Source organism: Octopus bimaculoides, chromosome 4 (genome assembly GCF_001194135.2).
Source record: "Octopus bimaculoides isolate UCB-OBI-ISO-001 chromosome 4, ASM119413v2, whole genome shotgun sequence".
In the NCBI taxonomy this organism is placed as follows: domain Eukaryota; kingdom Metazoa; phylum Mollusca; class Cephalopoda; order Octopoda; family Octopodidae; genus Octopus; species Octopus bimaculoides.
This window is the reverse complement of record NC_068984.1, coordinates 68,916,682-68,925,215: the sequence shown is the minus strand read 5'-3', so window position 1 is coordinate 68,925,215 and position 8,534 is coordinate 68,916,682.

Below are 8,534 nucleotides of genomic sequence, written 5' to 3'. Positions count from 1 at the left end.
ATATACGTGTATATATATGCATGGATGTATATATCTATATCTATATCTATCTATCTATCTGTCTATCTATCTATCTATCTATCTATCTATCTATCTAGAGAGAGAGAGAGAGAGAGAGAGAGAGAGGGAGAGAGAGAGAGAGAGAGCACAATGTAAATATTCCTAGTAAATAAACTGCAGTTTCATGTAACAGTTCTTTTGACTCAATGGAATTTTGGGATTTTTTACGAGTGACATTTAAATCATTGGCTAATTAAAAAAACTTGACAACTTGCAAACGTTCATTCGACAATATAATATACTGGAGATTTTGAATACATTGAGCGATTTCATTTTTGTCAATGGTCAAAGGTATGATATTATTTAAATCTTTGAATAGTTATATACATGCATACATACATACATACATACATACTTACATGCATACATATAATGGATATTTTCTATATATACATTATGGATTCAAAAAGAGAAAATAGTGTTAGAATTGTATAAATCATGAATAACGTATAATGGCTGTTCAAGAGATATATAAAAAAACTGATATAAAGAAAAATCGACACCTAGATAGTTTTGAGAGGAAAAAGAATAATATTTTTAATTTTCTTAATACAGTTTTTTTTTTTATAAAAGTTTGTTTTCATTCAAGTGAAAAATGTATAAGTATATTTTCTTAATATCTTAGAAATTATTCCGAAATTGGAAGGCAAAACTAATAAATGGACAGCGATGAGATGGTAAGACTTCTCGAAGGAAAGTGAGCTAAGACAAGAGAGAAATGTTGAAGGGATTAATTCAAGTAAAAATAAGTATCAAAGAGGGTGACGTGAAAATTATACACACTTGTGGTTTATAGTTATTGAAATCTCATAGTCTTTATATTTTGAGTTTAAAATATGTGTGTAAATGCAGCAAAAGCTGTGAGTACTATAAGGAGTAATTAAGAAATCATCTAAATTCAAATTGGAAAATAGAAAATAAATTAATTTGTAATTATTAAATGTGAGAATGATAATGTTAAAGAGACATACTGGAAAGAAGAATTGTAGGTTAAATTTTGTTTGACCGCAGGGTATGAACAGAAAAAATAAATTTGTGATGACTTCGTACAACTATAAAAATGGAAATTATTTCCACACTAGCAGCATCTCGGTTAATTCTGTTCAAGGTTGGGGTAATCTATGTTTAAAATTTATATCGATAAATCTAGCTCTAATTCTAAAATAAAATTAAATGGTTCTATAAAGTGTGAAGTAGAAAAAGACTACATCTATATAGAAATAAAAATGATTGCGCAATTTTATGTACTTTTATGGAGGTTAAATTTGTTAAAGATGATATTAGTAATAGCAACTGTGCTAAATAGAAAAGCAGTCATGGTGAAAGAGGATAGTACTACATAGAGGTGGTATAGATTCGTATAAGACTCGAAAATTTAACTGTGGGATATTGTGAAACGATCCAATACAAAGCATTTAGGCTAAATGTACTGGCAACAAGCAAGAAAAAGTAATATTGCGTACGTTGTATACAATTAATTGATACTATATTGCTGTAATATTATGTACTGGTACTCAAACATGAGTAGCTATGTGATATGTGGACGCGAGATTAAGTGATGACAAAAATACTGGGCAAATACAGGTTCTATTGTTCAAAATGTATACAGAGTAGTCTGTAAAACGGCTGGTAAGCTTTGGTGTTCTGTGATTCTGAGAGAGGATTTTCACAAAATGTTGTTAATTATTTAGTGATAGACATTTCATTACAATTCTTAAATTTCTCTGCTGACGAACAATATTTAATGATGCCCCAAATCATTCAACAACGAACTTAACGGAAGCATAGCATTACAAAGCATAAACACTAACAGCCACTCACAAAGAAGATTTACTCTTTAATGTACCATTCAATTTGCCAAAGAATAGCAAAAATATTCTTCAAAATCTACTCAAACATTTTCCATCGCATCACACACCACAAAAATGTAGCAAAAATTATATTCAAATTCCTTACACCATATACAGAAATTCAAGGTATCATCAATCAATCCATAATCTAACCAACCTTTCCTTATTTGTGCACATTATCCTGTAATCACAACCTATTAACCATTGGACTACAAATGCAACGCTAACGAAATAATTTATTGCACCACTAACAAAGCCAACAACCTATGGAAGTCGCTTCAACATATTTACACCTTCAGTCACCAAATTAGGAACACTGACAACTGTCTTAAATTTTTTTTTTTTTAGAAAGTTAATTCGAAACAAAAATTGTAGCCTCTGAAGGAATGTACCATGCTTTGCTAAAACACTGGAAGGCAATATATGAATAGACAGTTTTACCTACCAGAAGAAACATATTATTCTTTAGGATACATATCTTAAATTGTCATGCAGAACTGTACTAACATGGACAATTAGGTTGTGACCTGTAAATAAAGAAAAATTGATCGGCCTTATTCTCATTCAAGTTTCTGAATAGGTTCTCGTGCCGATAAGTAGCCGGCAAACATCGTATATGGATCTCCGTATATTTATCTATTACGTAGGATGCAATGGCACACTGGTAAATGTTGTTAGGCCATTCCATTATCAATTTAGTTGTGAGTAACACAATTACGCTTAGAAAGTAATAATAACAACTTTTCAGTCTTTTTTTAAAAATTTCAGTATTATTACGCTAAATGTAAGATCTGCAAAATCGCAAACTACTGTAAACAAATTCGTCAGCTAAATTTCAAAACAGGAGGCTAAATATGCATTGAATTCGCGCTATACACATAGTTATGCACGCGCGCAACTAACTACACACACATATACATACATATATGCATAAATACACAAACACATACACACACACGCACACATATATATACATATACATATACATATATATATATATACACATATACATATATACATATATATATATATATATATATATATATATATATATATATATATATATACGTATAGCTATGTAGATAGCTTTGTCTGTTTGGAGAACAGAAATATGAGTGAGGAGCATTAAGAGTCTCCTAACCAACCAACTTATCTATAAATTTAAAATATAATATTTTGTATGAAATTCAATTAAGCAAAATAAAGACTTGTAAGTCATTTATCTTAACACACTATTACATCTTAATAACATATGACAGATTGAATTTCAGGAACAATTTGTCTCCGAAGTAACATACTGATGTCTACCTACGTAGCTAATTAAACTATCATTACTAAATGCATTATGTATAATGATATTTAGAGTAGCATTGGTTATAATTATATTTAAAGTTTTAAAGAGTTTTGCAACACGCCAATCCACTGCGGTTTTGTGTTCTGTGCCTAATTATTTTTCTTTTACATTATCGATTTTGTGTTCTATAAATCTCGAATTTTTTCCCCTTTTATAATTTGACCTTGTAATATTACTTTTATCCGTTATTTTTGTGACAAATATAAGAACTGATTACTTTCGTCTACCCAGCATTTTGTTGTTGTTTTCCCGCTTTTACATTGCTATGTGTCAAACTGCTGACTACAGTAAGAACCATAAGAAATCTAAGATACTTTGTTTTTTTCCATGTAACACAAAATAGGATCAAGCAATTCACCCCGATATGCAATACATCTAAACAATCGATTAAACTCTTGGTACTTCCTACGTTTTTTTTTCAGTTACAAATGGGATAATTGGGAACTTTGTCAGTTCCAAAATCTCTGAAGTTCATAAATTAGGAACTAATATTTTTGTAGTTTTCTTACATTTTTTTCTGCCGTTCTAGTATCAAACATGCAAGTAACATCGGTTAAGTAACACACTTTGCCTATTTTTATCATCATCATTATTGTTGATGTTGTTGTTGTTGTTGCTGTTGTTGTTGTTGTTGTTGTTGTTGCTGCTTTCCGCCCATTACCTTTTCTTGGAAAATGTTGGTACCAAGCACCCGTTACCTCATATCCATAGTTCCAGCACAGTGGTCAGTGAAGCATCTTTTGATACCTTGTCCTGTCTACGCTGGTACACTTTCTGCACAAGATTTTGACAAGCGTTGACGACGTGAGTCACGTTTCGACCTTCTTCCAACACATTTTGCAGATGCTCGTTGCTCTTGTGTGGTATATATATATATCCGTTTTCACTGCGTTAGTATTCAAGACTTGGTCCTGGGAAGCGATGTTCAGATTGTCAGTCCTCCTTTTAAGGTCACCTTAGCTGTGTCACATTCATGATGATTCCTTTTTTTTTTCGTCAGCACTCTCAACAGCATTGAGGGTAAATCTCTCGGCGTTAGCAGCATACATTTACACGTCTTGTTCACTGTTTACCAAACACTCAAGTTTCGTCCTTCACTGTCGATGCACTCACATATGTTTATCAACCAACGTCCACGTTTATCCTTCATGTACAACCTGTGTACGTTCATTTTCGGGAGAATGGTACTATGCGTTGGAATCGTCTTTCGAGTAGTGTGATCGTGTCCATTTCAGAATGGGTACACTATCGTGAACTGCAGGAAGAGATCATATGCTGATGGCCGTCACAAGTTTTCTTGCATTGAGTTTTGACTTCAAGAGAGGTTTGAAGTACTTCAGACATGTAATAGTGACCTTGTCTTTCATTTCACTGTGCGAGGCATTGTCCAGGATCCCAGGCTACTTGTACCCACCATCATCAGGGTCTCCCATTCGCTCTCTGTTTGGCAAGTCTCTGCCCCTGCTATTTACTCTTTTCCCTCGTCTCTAAGTGAGCACCGCATATTGAAATCCCGAATTCCGTCCCTATATCCTTGCTGCACATATGTAACAGTATCATTTAGCCTGCAAGGAGGCATATTAACATTTTCCATAAGAGGCTAAGACAAGCAATGGGTCGATAATTGCCAACCACATTGCTGTTTGACCAATCTTTTACCAACAATGTTGTCTTTCCCTCTACCTTCCATTCCGGAACAGCTACAGAACCAGATTCAACATTCGTTTGTTTACTTGTTGTAGGTAGAAGGCAAGTTTCATTGTTGCAGTTTTCAGTGAGAGTCGAGATTGTATCAATCCCTTGCCTCCATAATGTCTCGGGACGTATTTTCAATATGTGGCTGCTTTTCGGCGCTGCATACGCATACGATGCACTGTCTACTTAGATATGAAAAACCGGCAAAAATTGACCGATAGAATAAGTACTAGGCTTACAAAGAATAAGTCCTGGAGTCGATTTGCGCGAGTAAAGGCGGTGACCCAGCATGTCCGCAGTCAAAAGAGACTGAAACAAGTAAAAGAGTGAGAGAGTAAAAGAGTATATATATATATGTATATATATATAACAGAGTTGGCGTTCTGTCGACTAAATTCCTTCACCACACTGCACGTCACAATGTCGCAATAAATATTTAACAGAAATTTAAGAGGTAAAGATATGAGACATTCTCTTTGAAAATTACAATGAATAGCTAATAGCTATTAGAAATAATACATTTCTAAATCTCTCAGAGAGATTTATGCAGTAGTGATACGATGAAGTAGTTGTATGCTGTCAACTTAATGTGACAGTCCCCTGAAAGGAATAATAATGTTGTTGGTTAGACCTAGGAAGCTGCACCGCCTCCTGTCGGCCTTGACACATTTCCTGTGTCCTTATGTTTACATGGGGGAGACAAGCACCTCCACCCAGCTAAGCCTGCATCCAGAGACATGTTTCTGAGTCTTTGCTCGTCATCAGTCTGCGGTAGCATGACTTGCTAGTCGAAGATGCCCGTCGAGTCCTTGTAAACATATAATAATTCTAGTGAAATACATCCACTGATTTCAAATTTAGAAATAATACATTTCTAAATCTCTCAGAGAGATTTATGCAGCTGTGATACGATGAAGTAGTTGTATTCTGTCAACTTAATGTGACAATCCCCTGAAGGGAATAATACTGTTGTTGGTTAGACCTAGGAAGCTGCACCGCTTCCTGTCGGCATTGACACATTTCCTGTGTCCTTATGTTTACAAGGGGGAGACAAGCACCTCCACCCAGCTAAGCCTGCATCCAGAGACATGTTTCTGAGTCTTTGCTCGTCATCAGTCTAACCAACAGCAGTATTATTCCCTTCAGGGGACTGTCACATTAAGTTGACAGCATACAACTTCTTAATAGCTATTAGTTATTTCATTTTAGATGTCTTTCAGTAGATGATTAATGAGATACATATAAGTTAGTATGTAAGTACATCATACACATAGATACTATATGTGTGTATGTGTATGCGTGTCTCTCTCTCTCTCTCTCCATATATATATATATATATATATATATGTGTGTGTGTGTGTGTGTGTGTGTGTGTGTGTGTGTGTAGGTACTTACATGTGTATGTATGTATGTATGTATGTATGTATGTATGTATGTATGTGTGTGTATTTATTTAGGTAGGTAGCCTATAGCTGGCAAATACATCAAACATTCGTGACGATCACAAACAATGATATGCACTTACTTGATACACATTAACCACACTAATACACTAATATTTTTGTACTAGCAATTACGCTCACATACGCACTCACGCACATGTGTATGCACAGGAACAATAACAGAAATGTACTCCTTTCTATGCATACGCAAACAAATATTAGCACATGCAAGTGCCTACACATGTACCTACCTATATCTCATAACATCCAAAATTAATTAACAAAACATTTCTCGATATATAAAAATATTACTATTATTTTAGTATTTTTAATATAATAATCATATCTCTTTTTATAATACAAGTTCTACATCTACACAATATTTGCGGGGAGACTGTTGAGAAGCTATGTTTTTTGCGAGATACCAAAGATACGTCTTTGATTTTGAGAAATATTATTGGTTTCAAATGTTTGCCCCATGCCAGCAATTTCAGGGGAGGAGTTATATAGATTGCATCAACCTCAGTGTTCAACTGGTTCTTATCTAATTAACCCTGTAAGGACGAAATGCAAAGTCACCCCCGGTGGATTTTGAACTCAGAAGGTAGAGACAGGGGAAATGCTGCTAACGCTTTTGCCCGTTGTGCTAACAATTCTGCCAGCTCGCCGCGCTTATTCTTAAGAAATAGCCTTCACATCTTTTCGATTTTGCGAAAGGACAGTGATAACTCTTTCGTAGGCAAAGGTGATAGTAGATATTCTTTTGTCTTGAAAATGGTAATAGTAAGGTAAGAATGTCATAGACTATAGCAGATTATCGATTAGATTATAGTGGAAAACTTTTATTTTGAGAGATTATTGTTGGGGCTTCATTGGTGAGATTTTTCTCTTATTTTTAAAAAACGATTGTTGTGATAATTCTATTTCAAAAATAACTAGTAAGATTTTCTTTTGAGCGCTGGCACTTGCCCTGGCACTGATAATTTATCCTTTCTGTGGCACCAAAGGGACTATACATCCTTTAGAAGTGATAGCATCACTTCTTTTTTTTTTTTAGCTATAGCGGTACTAATTTGTAATGTTTATAATAGATCATAATGTTAATGCTGATATATTGCACAAATTTGTCGGATCTACTGTATCTTTCTCAGAATAGTAGACTTAAACTATCACCCACCCAGAGAATGAAAAGCTGCTTCTTGGTAGCCCTCCCATTTTTATAGGTAAGAGAACGATAAAAATGGTCTCTCCTAGGTTTTGAAAATTGATAGTGGTAACACGTCGTTTCTGTGAAATGATAGATATAATTCATCGTTTGTGAGAGAGAATTGTGTTAACTTTTCCTTTCTGAGAGATGACTGTAGTAGCTATTTTTAGTTTTTGGTTTCTGTTGTGTGTTTTTAATTCAAGAATCCCTTATCGGCCAGTATTTTATTTGGTAGGAATCATAGAAGTAATTCTTCGATTTTAAGACATGATAGTGGTAAGTCTTTTTGGTGGAGACGTTAATGGAAACTATTTATATTTTCGATATGATCGTGATGGCTATTTTTCTAAAGTTGGCAGTGGTAAATCTTCTATTTTGAAAGATAGGCGAAATAACTATTTTTTTATGATGGATGATTGTGGTAACACTTCGTTCTTTTTTCTTTTTTTAGAAATGATTGCGGGAACTATTCTTTTTGATAGATAGCAGCGGTAACTCATTCTGATTTTCGTTCTTTGTGTGTTTTTTTATTAATTCAAGAGTCACTTAGCAACAGGATTACATGTGTATTCTTTCTGTCTAAATCATGTAAGCAACAATGAAATATGTTACGTTAAAAAGAATTTCCCTATTGTATCTTTTCACTTCTTTCTTTCATTCTTTCTTACTGCGTCCTGTCTCACTGATTCAGTCACTCTTTCTTTTCCTCTCTGCTTCTCATCTATTTCTTTTATTTATATATTTATAAAATATCTGTCCTTTCCAGATGAATTTCATATTATTTCCCATTCCCTTCATATAATTCAAATTCAACTGCTACTCTATAAATAAACAGACACAACCTCTCCTCACCCTGCATTTACACCAGACATACTAATACGCATTTACATATGAAATACAGATGCATATTTTGTTTGAATGCATAT